We start from the raw sequence: 20,139 nt of genomic DNA on the forward strand, positions 1-20,139 counted from the left end.
ATGATGAATTTTAAAAAAACATATCGTACATTTGCAAGACTTAGTAACGAGAATCAGATAAAGTAAATTGAACTCATCAAATTTAAAGGAAATAGTGAGTTTATAATTTCAATTTTATTTCTCTATTTAGCATTTTTAATTGTTTGTTTTAGAATTTCAAAAATCTTTATGTTTCTTTTCATTTTGATGAAGAAAAACATCAAATGTCAATACTTTTTTTTCTCTACCTCTTTTGATTTTACTTGCCATAAACCAAATCAATGAGGCGTAAATTAAAAATATGTTTGCGGTTAAAAAGTACTATAATGTTGAAATAATTGTTTTCTTTGATACCACTTTGTTACCCGTGTAAAAAATGTTGACAAGTAGTTATCTACATTGATTCGAGTTATGTAGTATTCGATTCTTAAAAATTTAAGTGATATTTGATGGCAAAATTAGACTAATTGCTTAAAAGTAAATCTGGCGACATTAACTTTTTAACAAGATGTGCTTGTGTTTTCTGAAAGAAAGTTATTGTGCTTGCAGTGATCAACAAATCAGTACAAATTGAGATATAAAATAAGAACATTATGTTATGGATTTTTAGTCCTAGTAAGTTTCAGTCTTCTTTAGTATTGTTTAATTCTGGGGTTGATAGTCATACATGTACTAACTTATACCAAATGCTATAAGGCTGCCATGAAATATATGTGCATTGAATAATGATTTTTAAAAGGCATACGGAGAATGTTTTTTCCATTTGCTTCGATTACAGAATCAACAGGTTTTTTTTTTAATTTTATATTACTTAAAACTAAAACATACACATATAAATCATATATAGATGTATACAACTATTCTCGTTGAAGTGATTTCATTAACTCGATAAGGCAGTAAAGATAGATATTTTGCCGTCTCATTAAAATCAATTTAATAAATACTTTAGCTTACCGTAATATCTTCATAGTGTAACAGTATTTGTAATCAATAATATTATTATCTGTCCTTTGTTAAAATAAGCAATACATTAGTGAAGTTAACAATTTATATTCAACTGAAACATAGTATGTTACAAATGTGTTTATGCCACTTTAACACCTGGTACTTACAAAAAAGGTGCCTTAGTAAAATAAATACCAGCTCTAAGAAAAACTCGTGTTCTTACATGCATCTAGTGCCTTCCTTTGTCAACGAGATATTACTTATATAACTTTGATTTCTTGACCATGTTTTCTCCTGTTCTTCAATTATGGTTAAGGATTACACTAAAGAAAAACGTAAGCTTTATATAAGTACATGCTTTGTGTAATTCGACAGGTGTAATTATGTAGCAACGCAAGAACTTCGAAAGGTATTAACAGGATATGAAAAAACAAATATAATATAAAGATCTTCTAAGAAAAAAAAATATCGGAAAAATATATAAAGTTTTATGATCTCATTTAGACCTTTTACTTTCTTATATTAGAAGCATAACCTAGGAGATATATTACAATAAGGAATGCACATATGCTATATATTTTCCTATTGAATAAATTTCACCATGGGAATTTTAAACAGGACTAGGGCCAGACTTCGTCATTACTCTTAGATACATCATTTTTGTCATGATGGTTACCCCGTTTTTTTCGGGGGATTGGGGATTTGAGCGTGCTAACAACATCAGGGGTAATGATCTCATTAAGTAAAACCAAAGAAAAAGAACAAAAGGGTTCCTTTTGTGATTACTTACCATCCAGCGTCTGGAAAACTCTCGCATCTACTTCATTCGAATTGGAAAGCTACTCAAAAACATCCTAAGCCCTCCATGTAAGACTTGTACCCAGATACTGCACACCCAAACGTGTAAAAGCTACTGCACTGGAAAGGGATTTGTCATCTTTTAAAAACCGAAAACAACATATATCTTCTCAAGTGCCAATTTGGTATGCAGTGGGTAGGCGAAACAGAACAACTATTCAACAGGCGCATGCATGGTCATCACAATGACTACAAATGTAAACCAGACCTCCCTCTTAGTCGCCATCTTAGATCTGCCGGACACACCCAGGAGGATCTCCACAACATTGTTTTTACGACCATAAAACATAATAACAACTGGTCAAAGTGTAATAGAGTGTCTCGAGATAGCTTTTGGAACAGATTACAAACAATTTCTCCGCATGGAATAAACGAGAAAAAAAATAATTCATTTTTTGGCCTTGGTCTAAAGCTGATACAGTAGTACATGCTATACAACAATACGCCGTACTACTATAATTTGACTTTTCCACTGTGACTGTTATCAACTGTTAATTCATTTCTAGCTTTTGATAAAAACACTCTCGTTATCGTTTTCATTCAGATCCCTTATTTGCTTATGCGTGCCTTTGATAAGGGTACAATCACCAACAGCGTGATTCAGCTTCAGAATCTATGTTTTGATCTTGAACTATTTTGAGGAAGGATATCGGTATCTTTAAAAAAAAGTTACCATCATTCGGTGATTTTATATATATGCAAAACATTGTATTCAACACCTTCGTCGCAAAAGACTCCAACTTTAAATTGAATTACATAAAAGGTAAATGAAATGAAAAAAAAACACATTTTTTAATTACTACCATGTAGCACGAGATAAATATTTATGTAACAGAAGACAAAAAAATAAGTACTGTGAACATCATCAAAAATTGGAACAACTATATGACATCAAAAATCTTAAAATGAAATTAAAATGTACAATGATATGTATATACATCACACAGGCAGATATTATTCACGTGAAATTCATTTCAATCGAGCTTCACATGAAATTCACTTGAACTTCACATGAAAATAACGTGATTTCCAAGTGAAATTGACTGAACATGAATTGCATGCTAACAAATCATGTGAATTTCACGTGAAGGCTTGATTCACACGAATTTCACGTGAACTCAGTCACAAAGTTTATTTGCTCAGCTCAAATAAAAATCATGTGAAATTCGTGTGAAAATCATGTGAAATATGTTTTCCTGTGTAGCGGAAATAATAAAATAATATCGATATAATATACAAACGACGGAAGCAAATTATTAAGAGCAAATATTGAAATAACATCGTAGTTCAATTTGCTGGCTTGTTGTAAGAAGTTTCATATGTGTACAATAAATAGGAATTACATTACCATGAAAATATGCACGCACGGAAATCTATGAATTAAAGATAAGATTCATTTTTATGAAAGGAAAAACTGGTTAACAAATATATAAACAAATGTTAATTATAAATAAACAACTATTCTATTAAGAAATAGAAAATGACTTGATCAATATCCTCACTGTTAAGCCCGATATAAAATTATCCAAATAAAAGTATAATTATAATAAAAAAAAGTGGCCTTTCATAGAATGTTTTATTCAAATGTTACGGCAGCAACTTCAAATGAATTACCTATTATAGATTCTAAAATGCAAGGTTTAAATAATGCATATTATTTACACATTCAAAACTGGTACCTTGGACCTTCACTAAGAATATTGGTAAGAACAGCCAGGTGATTAAGCTTTAAAGTCCTTAATTTAGAAGTCATGCAATAGACTTCTATAATTGAAAATTTTGGATGCAATAATAGAAGTAAAGGAATATAAAATAATTGGTATTGATTTGTCTGTGAAAGATGGGGGAATTCGGTAGTGACGTTTTCTGTATAGTGATTAGGTTGGTTCAGAAACAGAAGTGTCAAGACTTGTTTTGTAAATTGAGAGTAGTAGAGTAAATGGCATAAAAAAAAGTTTAGTTCAAATGTAATGAAGTCCAAAATGTTTTTGTATGACACCATGTATCTTAGATGATGTATAATGGCGATGGCCATTACTTCATATCCGTCTTGGATTTTATCAAATAAATTTATCTTATTTATGTTATTGTTATATTGGCTTAAAATGTTTCCTATATTTTTGATGTTGTCATTGCACCTGTAAGGTATTGCAGTACCTAATCTGCATATCCAGTATTCCTTTCTTTCCCTACAATAATTTTTACTTAGGACTGTTCTTTGGATGGTAAACTTCAAGAGTACGATATTTGTAGGGACAACTGAATGCAACTGTTGATCGAAATGTTTAACCACTGCCGAGGATTTGGTGGTATTAAATCCCAAACGATGATTGCATACTTTTATTGTTTAATCGTTCTTGTGTTTCACCGACATATATTAGACTGCATAAGCTGAATACGATTTTGAATCTGTTTATTCGGTTTAGAAATGTATTGAGGTTTCCCAGAAGAAAGTCTCAATCATTCTTGTTACCGAGTAAGTTTTCACCCAAAGCAACATTGCTGTGAACCATAAACAAAGGATGAGGTGGGTCCTTCATTTAGGCATAGCCTAAAATCAAAATCAGCACACAGAAATCTACAAACTCCCACAAAAAAAAAACAAAAACAAACAAATAAATAAACGTGATAACAGGCGTTCATACACCTAAGTATTATTTCATAGATAGCAGTGACTTACTGCATGTTCCCAGTGTAAACATTTTTATAATTTAAAATATGAAATAAATTAGGTCATTTCACTCTCAGACTTCCTCCCGACAAAATATCAAAAGACGCCATCGCCCGAATATCAGTCCGCCGCTCACAAAATTCCAAATTAATGTTGAATATTGCAACGAACAATGGAGAAAAGCTATATAATAAATAGGGTAATCTAATTGTTAACGAAAATAACCAAAATATGGTAAATCATTAGGTGTTCTTCGGCACTCGTGATCATATTTTGGTTATTTACTCTTCCCAATTAATTATCCTATTATTATTGCGTCTGGATCATGATAGATACGACGTCCAGTAGTTTACACCGATCATAAATATATGCATCATGTACAACCCACAAATTACTCGTCTGACAAATGATTTGGTTTAATGCGCTTTATTACATATTAAATGATAGGAAACAACACGATTTACATTAAATCTTACCTTTTATTTTTATTAAACCAATGAATAAAAAATGAATAAACGAACAAAACAGCGACGTAAATTACATCTAAACAAATCTTTGATAATAACTTTAAAAAAATTTTAGACATATATTCTTCACAGTGATTGAACGCATCAAACAATTTAAATAAACACGTATATTACAGTGCACCAACTGAAACGTACATATAGAGACACTGTAACATGGGCAAAAAGCTAAATAAGTTGTTTTTGGATTAAATCAACGAAAAGGACAATATATCCCGTGTAATTTTCATTTAACTCCATTTAACCACACTTAGACTCTTCCTTGTTTATGGATTAAAATAAAACAAACATAAGTATTTGAAAAATTGAAAACATCTGAATTTTTCACAAAAATAATAAAGTGCACAAACTGGAACATTGAAAAAAAATATAGCCAAATTATTTTGATAACGAAATTAAATACATGATGTATTTTGAAAAAAATAAGTATTTTAGTTTTGTAAGACTTAGCGACAAGAAGTAGATAATATAAATTGGACTAATCAAATTTTAAAGAAAAAGTATGGTTTTAGTTTTTTTTTCAGTTTTTTTCCCTGTATATAACATTTCATTTCTTTGTTTTGGAATTTCAAAAATCTTCATGTTTCTTCTCATTTTGATGAAGAAAAAACAGTAAATGTTAATACTTTTTTCTCTCAATTTTTTATTTTTGTTGCCATAAACCAAATCAATGAGGCGTAATTTAATATATATTTGCGGTTAACAAATACTATAATGTTTAAATAATTGCTTCCTTTAATATTACTTTGTTACTCTTGTATAAAATGTTGGGAACAGTGACAAGTAGTTATCTACATTGATTCGAGTTATGTAGTATTCGATATATTTACTTGATATTTGATTGCAAAATTATTCTAATTGCTTGAATGTGAGTCTAGCGACATTTATTTTTATAAACAGTTGTTCTTTGTATTTTCTGAAAGGAAGTAAGTGAGCTTGCAATGATAAATAAATCAGTACAAATTGAGATATAATGCTAGCCCAATATGTTTATTGATTTTACGTTCTAGTAGGTTTCAGTCTTTTTAGTATTTTCAATTCTGGAGTTAATAGTCATACATGTACTAATTTATATCAAATGATATAATGCTGCCACGAGATATATTGAATAATGATTTTTTTTAAGGTATTCGGAGACTATTTTTTTTTCATTTCTTTTGATTACAGAATCAACAGGTTTTTCTTTTACATTTCTTAAAACTAAAACATACACATATATATTATTCGAAATTGATTACCTGTGTGCTTTGCAAAATGTTATGGGACAAATTTCAGCCCACAAGATGTATAAAAGCTAAAAATCCAGCGTGATAAGCCCAATGGATGTTTTCGTCCTTTATGCTGCTATGCCTACGAATTTTAACCACAAATAAAATTTCCAGGACACAGTTTCTACCGGGAAATCCATTTTTTCTCGATTTTTTCCGTGAATTTAATTAAAAATAAAATATGAAACCTTATATCTCTTATAGGAAAACAGACGTTCACTTTATTCAGAAATATGTATAATATTTGACTTTTCTTAAATAAAAACAAATGAAATCATTTGGATGTCTCGTTTGCTATAGAAATGTCAATAGGCTTCGATTTTAAAATCAATTGTGATGACCATAGTAAATAACTCAAATATCTGTCAAAGGTATTAGGCCTCTTTAGTTTTGCCAAACCTTTGTCCATGCGCAACGTAGTACAATCAGTTTTTAATTTATTTCAAATGTTACATAAAAGAGACCAATAAATTATTGGTAATTCTATTCACATCAAGTAAAAGGTTTTATTTTCAAACTATTTTAAGGTTCTGTCAAAGTCAAACTCAAGGTCTAGAACACACACTTGCACATAAAACTCTAATTATTTTCATTTTCATTTTTTTACATGAATAATAAACGGGGATTTCTCAAACTTTTGTATTTTAATACATAATTCTATATATTAATTTTTAACGTATTCCTTCTTTTTCATGGAATAGATGGACACATTTATTGATATGTGTTATATTTTCCACATAAGTCAAATGCATACTTCAACTATAACATTGGTTCCCTTGATTACTCTTTCAAAGTAAAGGATTTATAAACTTCTCTCTTGGCATCGTGTTGAGAACCTTCTAAATTTTGGTTGATAATTATTTTACATAAACAAGTAATATTTTGATTGCTCTGATTTATCCGTGTCGTGGGTATGTATTCTCTCCACAAAAACTCATTTATTATACTTTAAATATTTTGCTTCAATTCTATTAACTGTCCCAAGAACGTTTTTAATTAAATACTTTTGTACCTGCCATTGTATTTTTTAGACCAATTCTATAATTACAAAAATATGATGTGCATAATAAAATTACAAATTATTTCAGATAAGTACAGAAATACAGTTTGAAGTATAAAAATATAAATCTTTCCAGATGTTCCAGGTTAAACTTTATTTCTATTTGTGTATGTGGGCGTCCTATATCTTGTTTTTGGAAATCCTTATAAGATTCCACAACGTATTGGATGAGCTATCCTGTACTATCATACATATATCGTATATTAATATGGTAGAGTCTGGTACGAATTAATAATTCCAAAACGATTAAGTACTGAGTGTAACTTTTATTATGATAGTATAAGCGAGGATCTCAGAATATACAACATGTTCAAATATATACTGTTCAATTATATAAGATACATCCTTAAATCAATGTGAGTCTGGACATTCTATGTGTCCAGTTTACTGGCCTTGCGTTTGATGTACTGACCCATTTTATTATTTGAGTACAAGTATTTTTGTCCTCCAGGTATCAATACATTTTGTTTATTACTTGTTTTTCACCGAGATATTTTTATACATGTGCATTTACTGACACATCCATTGTTTAGTCTTAGGTATTTTTGCTATTGCATATTCTTAAAGTCATTAACAAATTCTTCCCTTTCTAAAAAATAACAATTTAATCAATAATGTCTTACCACTGTTCTATCATATTAAGTTACAACCCTAGATTTAACCTGTGAAGAGTAAACACCTGGCCAGCAAAAGCAATATATTCAAATAGCCCAGCTTGCCGAGTGTTCTAGCGCGTTGATCTCAGTACAGGAGGTGTTGCCATAGATGTCATAGCGGTACGAGTTCGAACCCCGCGGAGTGATCAACCAAAAAAATGCTTTGAAAAAGAGAAAATTCTAATATCGTTTGAGTTTTTATTTCAGATCCTTAAATGCTTATGTTATCTTCCCTGTATCCGATGGAAGCGTAGTGAATAGAGTAGTCACACTCTAAGACGTATGTATGATATTGATTTGTTGTGACATGTGTCGTTAATTGATCCTCTTCCTTACGGTATGAAACACCATATGAGGTGTCCTGTACTGCCATACTTTGTGTATTAAGTTACAACCCTAGATTTATCCTAAGAGGAGAAATGGCCCGGCCAACGAAAGCTATGCTTTTGATATAGCCTAGCTGGCCCAGTGGTCTAGGGCGCTGGAATTTATGCAGGCGGTGTTGCCATAAATATGACATCAGTACGAGTTCGAGTCCTGCGGACTGAACGGCTACAATTGACAGTTCTGACATTGTTGGAAAATTTGTAGACATATTTATGTATTTATATTTCCATATGTTATTTCATGATGAAGAAGCAACACAAACATAACATAAACGTATTGCTTTAAGATTTATTTTCAAGTTTTCTATACATATTTTGATTGGCATCCACTGAAAATATTGTTAATCTTGAGTCGAAAGTCAAGTACATTATAACACATTTAATTATATTTGTATATATTTCAGTACCATAGAAATTTTAAAATCAAGAGAGCTTGGATGCATGAATGGGGAATATTCGTCATTTTAATCAATTACGACATATAATGGAAAACTTGCTTTTTTTTTTAACTTTTTTGAAGTATGTATGTTCTAAAGTTTTATAGAAGTGTCCTTTGAAGTTTGTATTGAATATTCGCTTTGTTTCAGAGTATTTTCACTAACACTTGCGTCATCCGTAAGAGATCGTTTTCACTAAATTCTGTCATGAAAGGAAGTGGTCTAGAACTTCAAGTTAAGAAAATAATGTAGTTGGTGCCGTTGTGATTTTCAGATTTGGGTCTTAATGATGTTATATTGTATATTCAACGATTCAATGAATACTTTGTTCACACAAATCACCATTAGCTCGCGGATTTTCTAGTGTAATAAACAGAGATAGGCCAACATACTTTTAATAGCAGGTCAACTGGTTCAATAATGTTTGATTCATTATTAGCTGGTAAACTTTATGGCATGATAAAACGTAAAGTAGTGTAAACTTTGAAACTAAGTAAATTTAATTTGAAAATCACCTGTTTTATATTCATCAACATATGATGTATTTTTAAAGATGATATTGATGTTTACGATAGACTTAGTTAAAGGAAAAGACCATGTTATTGTGCAAGCCATAAATATCGAAACTCATCTGTAAAATGATCATGAAAAAATAATGTAAAAAAAATATTTCCTGTTCCCACTTAATTATTATTTATAATAAGGGAATTTGAATTTCATGTGCCTGTATGCGCCACTATATCGTTTGAGCTGTGATATCAAGAAGTCAGTTTGTAAAAAGTAAGTAAATAGTTTATTGATTACGACGTCCGAAGAAAGCGCAAATTTTTCCCTACAATTTCAACTAAAACAATACAGAAGTGCAGAAATGCAGGGTTTGTAGCTAGAAAGCTTGTACGGCTGAGGAAAATCTGATGACTGTTCGTGGTCAAAAAACGTTTTGAATATATCTCTTTTATCAATTGTGCAGCCGTAAGCTTGACAAGACAGCATGTTTTGGTGATCAGAAAAAAAAACATGATCGTACAACTATTTACGGAATATTACTTGTTTATACATTATATGTACAGTACTTGTATCAATCCGACTAAGTGACGTCACGAGTTAATCGGAAGCTATCGGTGAAAATCAATACAGTCTGTTATTACGATCTCCCTTCAGATAGAAGAGTTCTGCAATATGCTACCAAAGTATTTTTCAAAGATTTCGAATTTTGCATATCTTGTGCATTTTGAAAAAAAAAACGCATTTTGCATTAAAAGTTTACATGGGAATGGTTTTTAATAACAGTCTAACTTCATACAAAGGTGGTCTTTCCCTTTAATGATATTCAACTGCTTTAATATTGCTAGAGCTAAAAACAACCTCTGAAAACAGATCGTGATAAAATGTCATCTTTAAAACTATAGACTTCGATAACGTTTTCAGTATCAAACTAGTCTTAACTTATGAAAGAGTAATCAAGGGAACCAAGGTTATAGCGGTTATAAAAAAAAGAATCCAAGGACAGAGACCAGGAAAGTTGACAATTCTGAATGAAAAGTCATCACGTTTGTCGTAAAGTTTGGTCAATAGTTTTCCTTAACCATCGATTTCTAATGTAGGTCAAGATATGAGGCTGACTCCACAGTGTCTGTAGTATCCTTTATCTCAAGTTTTTTGGGGTAGATGCCATGTATCAAATCCCCGAAATTAGGATTGTTTAAAGATAACACGTCATCTATATAGCAGAAACTATGATTAAAGCATCTAGCCAAACGATATTCTTTCTTTCGGATCAGATCAGCTATATAGTCAGCCTCATAAGAGTGAAGGAATAGGTCAGCAAGTAAAGGAGCACCATTTGTTCCATTGGAATGCCGACCGTTGAAAAACACGTCCACCACAGTGAACAAATATATTGTCGATTAAAAATTCCAGCATTTTGTTAATATCTTCCTCTGTATACTTGATGAATGATTTGAAATAATTTCTTACAAGTATGAGGAATATCTACCAAGAACTATATGTTTGTATCTAGGTGTACCATCTTTTTTGGAAAAAACAACGATGTATACAGTCGGGATTTTAACTGAGTATGGGGAATAGATGTACTGTGTTGAAAAAATCATTGAACTGATTATCTCCAAAAGATCTTTTTCGAATTGTTCAGGACCCACATTGAATTAATACCACTACGGGAGTAACAAGTGTTGTGGTAGGACCGCAGACCCTCTTTGACAGTTGTGAGTATAGAAGTTAAAAGTTTTAAAAGAGGTTTGGTGGTACATTTTGCTATGAAAAATGTACGATTCAGCTATGAAACGTTGTTTGTCTTGATTCTTGTGGAGTTTAGGAATCCAGTACATAGAAAGTATTTCACAATCATCTTCCTTGGTAGAGACGTTCCTATGAAACACTTTTCTCTTTCAGTTTTACAAATGATGATCAGAATTAAAGAGTCATTGAATTTGAAAACAAAACATTCCAAGATAAGTAATATGGTAAGCGTATATGCTAAAAAAGGTGTCCTAGGAAATTTGATACCAGCCCTAATAAAAACTTGTATTCTTACATCCATCTAGTGCCTTGCTTTACCAACGAGATATAATTTTTGTAACTTTGATTTCTTGATTTTCTAGATCCTTCAATCTCAGTTTCCGCTATATAGATGACGTGTTATCTTTAAACAATCATAATTTCGGGGATTTGATACATCGCATCTACCCAAAAGAACTTGAGATGAAAGATACTACAGATATTGTGAAGTCAGCCTCATATCTTGACCTACACTTAGAAATCGATGGTAAAGGAAAACTATTGACCAAACTTTACGACAAACGTGATGACTTTTCATTCAGAATTGTCAACTTTCCTTTCATCTGTGGCAACATCCCTTTGGCTACTGCGTATGGAGTGTTCATATCACAACTCATACGTAATGCCAGAACTTGCCGAAACTACGCAGACTTTTTGTATCGCGCTAGAATTCTAAAAATAGGCTTCTGGAACAGGGTCATGTTGCTACACGATTGAAGTCATCACTACAGAAGTTTTATGGTCGTCTATAGAAAAGCAGAGGACGCTTACCCTACCGGTGCACCTGGTCAATGCTCCCAGTTTTTAGTGGAATCCGAGTTGCTCATTTACTTTTGTTACTATGTATGTATGATTTTAGTTGCTTTATGTTCTTTGTTGTGTATGTCTGTTTTCCATGTCTGGTCTTTGTCCCTGGATTACATTCTTTTGATTACCGCTATAACCTTGGTTCCCTTGATTACTCTTTGACCATGTTTGCTTCTGTTCTTCAGTTATGATTAGGAATTTAGCTTAAAAAAGGGAAGCATTATATTAGTACATGCTTGGTGTAATTTGACAGGTGTAATTATGTGGCAAAACAAGAATCACGAAAAGCATTAACAGGATATAAAAAATACACAAACAAAACATAAAGATCTTCAAAGAGAAAACTAATGACGGAAACTATATCGTTTTTATTATCTCATCAGGCCTTTTACATTTTTATATTTGTAGCATCACTTAGGAGTTGCAACTTCTTACAAGAGAATATGGTCAAAGGACGAGATACATATCCAAATACATAGAAAAAAGTGTATATTTGGTTTAGTTGTGATTTAGTTTCTATAGTGTCATTATATTTCACGCGTGTATATTCCGTATAAATCCATTTTAATTTAATTCGGTCAATAAAGGAAGAGAAGTGAAATTTTAATCTTGAGTACAAAATTCAAAAGTACTTTGGTGGTAAACGTTTTAGTTTATAAATGCGATTTTTTATTATGGGATTATGACAAGTGTGATGTATTCTGTTCGTTTAGGAAACAACATAACAACCGTTCATGTTCATCTTTATGTGATTGTAACAAATCAAGAAAGTCGATGACTAAAGGTAAAAACAAGTTATAATAATTACTACATCACAAAACATATATAGAAAGATCTGAAAAAATTCTTAACGACGTTAGAACTGTCAAATTTGCGATGCAAATTTTTGGTCGTTCCTTCCATGGGACTCGAACTCGTACCGCTGTGACATCTATGGCAACACCGCCTGCACAAAGTCCAGCTCCCTAGACCACTCGGCCAGCTGGGCTATATAAAAATATAGTTTTCGCTGACCGGGTCTTTCCTTCTCGTAGGACTAGGGCTGTAACTTAGTATACGATATATGGTAGTAAGGGACAGTTCATTTAGATGTTATTATGTAGGTTAGAGGATCAAATTAATAATGCATGTCACAACAAATCAATAGTATACAAACGTCTCAGAATGTGACAACTCTATTCACTACACTGCTTCATCGGATCAAATTGATACAGGGAAGATATGTATAGATCGGGATGTGGTAATTGTCGATGTCTTTAGATACAAAAGTGTATGTGTGTATCTATAATTAAATGATATGGCAAAATATTCAAACAAAATACAGATCGGTCGATTTAATGTTACATTTGATAATGTGTTTATAAAGATGCAGTGCAATGCAGATATATCGATACTCTTTGTATTATACTATTCTTAAATGTTGCTACTACTTAATACTGGTTAACAATAATTGCAGACTCTTTCTATTCCAGGCGTAAAATACGAAACAAATAAATCAACGATGAGGAAAGATATATTTTTAAGTAATATATTTACAGTAATACATTTAACAACATGCTGGTTCATTTTTGTGTTTTACATCAGGTAGATTGTAATCGTTATGAGATGAATTCAAATATGCTTTTTTAATTTTCCTAAGAAATATTATCTTTTCATCATACTAATAGTTTACATGATATTTGCACATATTTGTGTTAGATTAAACTATCTCTTAAACATATCATTTGAATATACTCTGCATACACGAACTTTTTTTAAATAAAAAAAAATGATGAAAAAGAATTGGAATGTACGTAAATGGTCAGAGAAATTAAAGTCGTTAACTGTTGATTGATTGGTATGGATACGGCCTCATTGACGTGTATTGTCTTGTGCCGTTATTCCTGTTCAGAAAAAAAATTACACAATTGTGTGTATTGAAACCTTGTCGAATATTTCAGGATTGAATATAAGTGTACCAATAAAATGATCGTTCCTTGTTTTACTAAGAAATCTACCAATTTGTTCTTATGATGTCAAATCCAAATTTAAAGATTAATCAATTTATGAAATAATGGAAACAATCATGCTTAATTGCAAACAAAAAATAAGAATTAAGACGAGACGGTTAAACACTCATGCAATACAAGTTTCGAGACAGAAAAAATATAGGAATAATAATAATAATAATAATAATAATAATAATAATAAAACAACTGTAAAATTCAAAACACAAGGAAGCTGAATGTAAATATATGGAATGGAAACAAGGATTTTTGCATTAAAATTAACAATAACCTTTGAAAAGGAGATAAATATATAGTTATTTTATAGGGTAAACTGTCCACTTTTCCCAACGCCCTTTGCCACATTCCGCATTCTAATGCTCCAGACCTAATCCTGCATTGCCCGAAATTATATTCCCAATATCTCATTATCTATCTAAATTCAACATAGACCCATAAATCATAAACAGGAAACATGAATGCTTCGAATTTGTCTGATTTTTTACAATCATTTCACCGGTAATACATTTTTCCATTTTTAATTGACGTAAAAAATGTTTTTGTATCAATGCCTTTCTGATAAATATCACGCTCAATATTCAATGCTCCCTCATTGCCCCAGGTCCCATGCCAAAGACTCCTTTACCCAATACTTTATTAACTGTTTTGAAAGTTTGCCCCATGAATGTACTATAAATTCACATAGAATGGGATAAAATCAAACGAACTTTAACCTGAAATAAAATACAGTTACTTGACGAACCACTTAATTATAAGTTACGAATATCTTTTCCAGATTGATTCAAAAGAATGTGCACCAATCCTTAAAGAGAGAAGAATAAAAAAGAATACTGTTTTGCCTACAAGTAATAAAAGAAATTAGTATAAGTAGAGTAAAAAGGGAAGTTACGGTTAGAACAATAATCATTACAAGGTGCAAAAAGGAAAACAGTATATACAACACATCAAATTATACAAATCGAAAAGACCAAAAAAAGCAAAACGAAGAACATACAATCACCGTCAACAACAATAAATGACAATTAATAAATATTCATTAAAATGTTTCGTTGAAAACAAGAAAGAGAAACATGGAAAATGAGATTTGAATACACATAATACATAAACCTTGATTACTAAATGCTATAGAAGAGCTGAGCAATCGTAAAGAAAGAAAACACGATATGAAGGGCGATTTAGATTTGAAAATAATATTAGAACAGATTTTAAATTGTATTTAATATAGAGATCACATGAACGGAAACCTTTAAAAAATGATTGATTAGATCTGAATAATCACTTATGGCTGAAAATACATGTCCATTTTAAGCAAGCAACAAATGTGGAATATACTTTAGTTCGGACAATTAAAACGACCCTTCTATGTTTACGTTCCCAGTATCAATTTGAGCAAATATATATATAAAGAGAAAGGTACAAGAAATACATTCAATAATCTTACAATACCAAAGAGTATAGGAAAAACATGTTTCTCGACAGGACACAAATGTGAAACAAAATGTGAAAATCAAGAAAAAATATTGATGATAAAAAATGAAATGTTGTATGGTTGCCAATGAGACATTCATCAATCACAAACTACGAAACAGCAATTACATTTTGACGGGTCACCCTGCGGTCTTCAATAATTGGCAAATACCATATCAAACAGCAAGCTGTAAAAGCCCAAAACAAATGATGTGATTTTTTCCATAAAAGGCGAAAATCGACGTAATCTATATATTTAGCACGTAAGAGAGTAATCAAGGGAACCAAGGTTAAATGTCTTTTTATTAAACTTTTGCAATCGATACAGAATGCAAACGTCTTATCTTATATGGCAAAAGTCACAAGCTGTACAAACCTTAAAAGAGTACTCGTTTTTCTGTAATGTATTTTAAAAAAGATGAAAAAGAACATAAACAGAAAAATTGCAACCACTTGAATATAGGTTCCCGGCATGGGGCAGGCACATAAAGTATGTTACTTGGTTAAACGTCTGTAAGCGCTGAACCCCCTAACCTTGGACACTGGCAAGACAGTTCAACAATAAAACAAACAACAAAAAACTGAATGCAAACATCGTATCTTGTATGACAAAGGCCACAAGCTGTACAAACCTCGAAAGGGTACTCGATTTTTCTGTAATGTATTCAAAAAACAAATAGATAGACACACCCAGTTCACTAAAACCATAATACCAAAAAATTAAACGAAAAATAGGACTTATCGATAATCCAGTTACAAAGAAAAGACATGGAAAACAGACAAACACAACAAAGACACTACTTAGTTATATTAGTCCAGTAGGGTACATTGTGTTCTACCTTTTGCTAACTCTGTCTTAACGTTTCTGAATATGACTGAAAAATACTTGGATTATCTTGACCGAGTCACATCTTGTCCATACTAGTCTCAACTAGTCTAGACCATGTCTCGACTTGTATTGACACAGTCTTGACCTGTCTCGACCAAGTTTTCACAAGTCTTAACTTGTCTCGACCAGTCTCAAATAGTCTCGACTTACTCTCAACCAGTCTCGAATAAGTTTTAAACTGTCTCAACAATTTAATTCAAAGCTTTAGACATGAGTTTTTCATCCATTATAGCATTAGAATGTTTGGAAATTGTCTTAATTTGTTTTAAAGTGGGAATGTATATTGTATTTTAAGTATAATTTTTCTGAATAAAGGTACTTTTTAATATCTAAATATTAGATATACCTTCCAATTTTGTACCTTTAATTTATATTTTTTAATGTAGTTCATTTTTACCTTTTAAAAGAGGCTATTGTTCACTTATTATCATAAACATTTTATTCGAGCCACTTCAAATATATAGTATTCTTAATTTTCTAACCCGAGATATATCTAAAAAGTTATGGACCTTGAAATATTGCGCTTTACTTGGGCCTGTAATTTATGAATTAATGAAAATAAAAATGTACTTCATTTTCAAAAGTTACTTAAAATTACACAAATATTGCCACTTTTTAACAACTTGCATGCATGTATTTAGATATGTATACATATGAAGTCCTACGTGTATACCTATCTGTTAATTGCAAGCCCACACCTGTGTCAACAGATTCTCGAACCGCGAAAAGATAAAAGAAGCTGCCCACGCTATCTTTAATTGAGGGAAAATCGCCCCTACAAATGAAGTCCGATACATAATGTATTTGCAATTAAGTTATAAGTATATATATCATCGTGGATTTATCCCAAGGAATCCGATTAACTGAAATAAATAGCCGACAACAGGGTTGTGGCACAATGAACATAAACCGTCATTTTTTTTAAAGAATTAATTTTTAATATAGAAATACTAGTTTCAAGCTCCTAGTCTAATATTACATGTAAACATATTTTTAATTAATGATCTCAAATTTGGTTGCACCGTTGAGGTTAGTTAATCGCTGAAATACATGAAGTTCTATTTTTATATTTATTCCAATGAGGCATCTCTTAAAATTGCATTGTTGTTTTCTCGCTAATTCCGCTTTATTTTTCACTCGATATAAACACAAATTCTTTATACACATGTATACATAGCCCATGTAACTTATCGAAAACAGAGAGTACTTCAATTATAAATGGTATTACTAGGTGCCTGATCTATCTGCTGCATATTTCAAATCCCCAGCGCGCAAATTAATTCGGTTGTGCGGTATATTGTATATTGTCTGAATAGCGTAAATACTAGTAGACAATTTTCTCTAGTATAATGATGAACCTCACATAAAGATACATAGAATTTTTATTTGGTCCTGTGTGTACCAAGGACTCTTGAGTGGTGTTAAGATGCACCGAAAGGCGATTCAGATTCTTTTTAAAAAAATAACTTCGGGGACGAAAAGGAGTCTTTAAAAAGACGGGCTTCAGAGGTAACCACGAACGGGTTTCAAGCTATAATTTGCACAATCAATTTTGGCCGATATTTTTACATTTTTCAGTTGTTACTGATTCAATCTCACAACACAATATCGTTGTTTAAATCTAAGAGTATGTAGAATTTGTTATCTACTGAAAATGTTTGTATGCATGCATTGATTTAAATTAGGCAGAGTAAATTGTATTTAATATATTTTTTTTTATTTCACAGGCAGCGCTGAAGCATCAAATTTTTCAATTCAACTATTTTTATTTGAATTTCTTTTCAAATTCTTCCATCCAAACTTTTATGTTTTCCATATCATAGTATCACTATGAATGTTCTTTCCTATAACCTGAATAATGCAGTAACAGTCTCCATAAAAATTATGCAAAATGCAATTCATGCATAAAAAAATTTCAGTGGTTTTATCTTTAAAGTCTTAAATTAGGACTGTTTTCAGTCCTAAATTGTTAAATGTATGTTATCGAGACAGTTTGCGATTCATTTGAGACTGGTCGAGACTTCTTTAAGACTATTCAAGACTGTTACCACTGTTCATGACTCTTCGAGACATGTTGACACTGGTGAAAACTTGGTCGAGACTGGTCAAGACAAGATAAGACAAGTCGAGACACAGTCAAAACTTTTTGAGACTTGATTGGACATGGTGAGACTCAGTCAAGACAATTAAAATATTTTGCAGACATATTTAGAGAAGTTAAGACAGAGCTAGCACAAGTAAGACAAAATGTACATTATTCAAACTTATATAACTTAGTAGTGAGAATAATAGTACATACACAGCAACAAAAGCAAATGAGGAACTTGGACACTTAGAAACTGGGAGCATGAACCAGATGCACAGGTAGGGTAACATGATTTAAGGATCTTAAGAAACGATGTTCTTTCTTGTGAATTCCAAGATAAAAGGAAAATGATAATATAAATTATACCTTAACTACAGTGTCAAATTGTTGAATCTTATTTAACAAAGGAAAGATAATATATAGCAACTACTAAATAGCCATTGTAGGTCAGGAATCTTAAATAAATATCAGTATTGTAAAAAAAGTAATAAAATATATGGTTCAATTAAAACAGAACTTTTAAAAGATACCACTGGGTGCATATAACTCATTTCGAAAGACTCAGAAAGGGAAGTCGTGGCTGAAAACACGTTATCAAAAAAGAGACTAAGTTGTGGCAATGACAAATAACTAATATCTCGGATGAATACCCCCGTCTTCAAAACACACCGGAACCTCCCAACCAATTTATAAGTCTAAAGGATTGTACAACGATACCGAAAAAGATTTTAATACACCATAATAAAATATATAATGAGCAAAATTTTCAGTTAACAAATGACCTTCTTCGGTGCCTTAAATAAACTGAGTGTGTATGAAAGTAAATGGTCTGTGAACACAACTCATGGTCTAATCAGGTGAATACCTGTGACGTATAAACTTTATTGACGGTTAAAAAGATGTTGGACATTGTGTTATAGACACACGTTGTGTTTAAATTGTGATAGGACAGTGCTTAGACATTATTTATTAAATTGTTATTTTGAGAATGGAAGGAATGTGTTAATGACTTTAAGAATTAGTATTGTTCGTGTTAATTGTAATTAGCATTATATGTACTTAAGGGTATAAAATAACCAAGAAGGGGAATTAAAAGAACATATAAAAAAACAAGTAACTATACAATAGCAAAAATACCTAAGGCTAAACAATGAAAGTGTCAGCAACTGCACATATATACAAAAATACCTCGGTGAAAAACAAGTAATAAACAAGTCAAAAGATATGTATTGTTACCTGGAGGACAATATATACTTGTACACAAATAGTAAAATGGGTCAGTACATCATACGCAAGGCGGGTAAACTGGACACATAAAATGTTTATTTCCAGTGTGATGGACATGTTTTTCAACAAACGGTTGGCTTTCCAGTTGGAACAAATTGTTCTCCTTTACTCGCTGACCTATCACTCTTATGAGGCTGACTTTGTAGCTGATCTGATCCGAAAGAAAGAATATCATTTGGCTAGATCCTTTAATCTCAGTTTCCGCTATATAGATGACGTATTATCTTTAAACAATCCTAATTTCGGGGCTTTGATAAATCGCATCTACCCCAAAGAGATAATGGATACTACAGACGCTGTGAAGTCAGCCTCATATCTTGACCTACACTTTGAAATCGATGGTACAGGAAAACTGTTAACCAAACTTTACGACAAACGTGATGACTTTTCATTCAAAATTGTCAACTTTCCTTTCATCTGTGGCAACATCGCTTCAGCACCTGCGTATGGAGTGTTCATATCACAACACATACGTTATGCCAGAGCTTGCCGAAACTACGTAGACTTTTTGTAGC

At 31.6% G+C, this 20,139-nt stretch overlaps 1 long non-coding RNA gene across 18 annotated transcripts; it reads left to right on the forward strand.

Annotated features, from left to right (window-relative positions):
* Positions 1-2: 2 nt before the first annotated feature.
* LOC148599867 (uncharacterized) lies at positions 3-19,849 on the forward strand. 18 transcript variants are annotated; one of them, XR_015918189.1, is made up of 5 exons: positions 774-5,477; positions 8,169-11,267; positions 12,298-12,673; positions 13,362-13,473; positions 14,671-19,849. It is a non-coding gene; the product is annotated as an uncharacterized LOC148599867 (long non-coding RNA). The 18 variants fall into 18 exon arrangements; XR_015918198.1 differs by lacking the exon at positions 14,671-19,849 and adding an exon at positions 3-94 and having other exon boundaries at positions 1,543-5,477; positions 12,298-13,881; XR_015918195.1 differs by lacking the exon at positions 14,671-19,849 and adding an exon at positions 5-94 and having other exon boundaries at positions 1,451-5,477; positions 12,298-13,881.
* The last annotated feature ends 290 nt before the right edge of the window (positions 19,850-20,139 follow it).

Source organism: Perna viridis, chromosome 13, assembly GCF_037379345.1.
Source record: "Perna viridis isolate PV_CMFRI_1.1 ecotype Kerala chromosome 13, ASM3737934v1, whole genome shotgun sequence".
In the NCBI taxonomy this organism is placed as follows: Eukaryota; Metazoa; Mollusca; class Bivalvia; order Mytilida; family Mytilidae; genus Perna; species Perna viridis.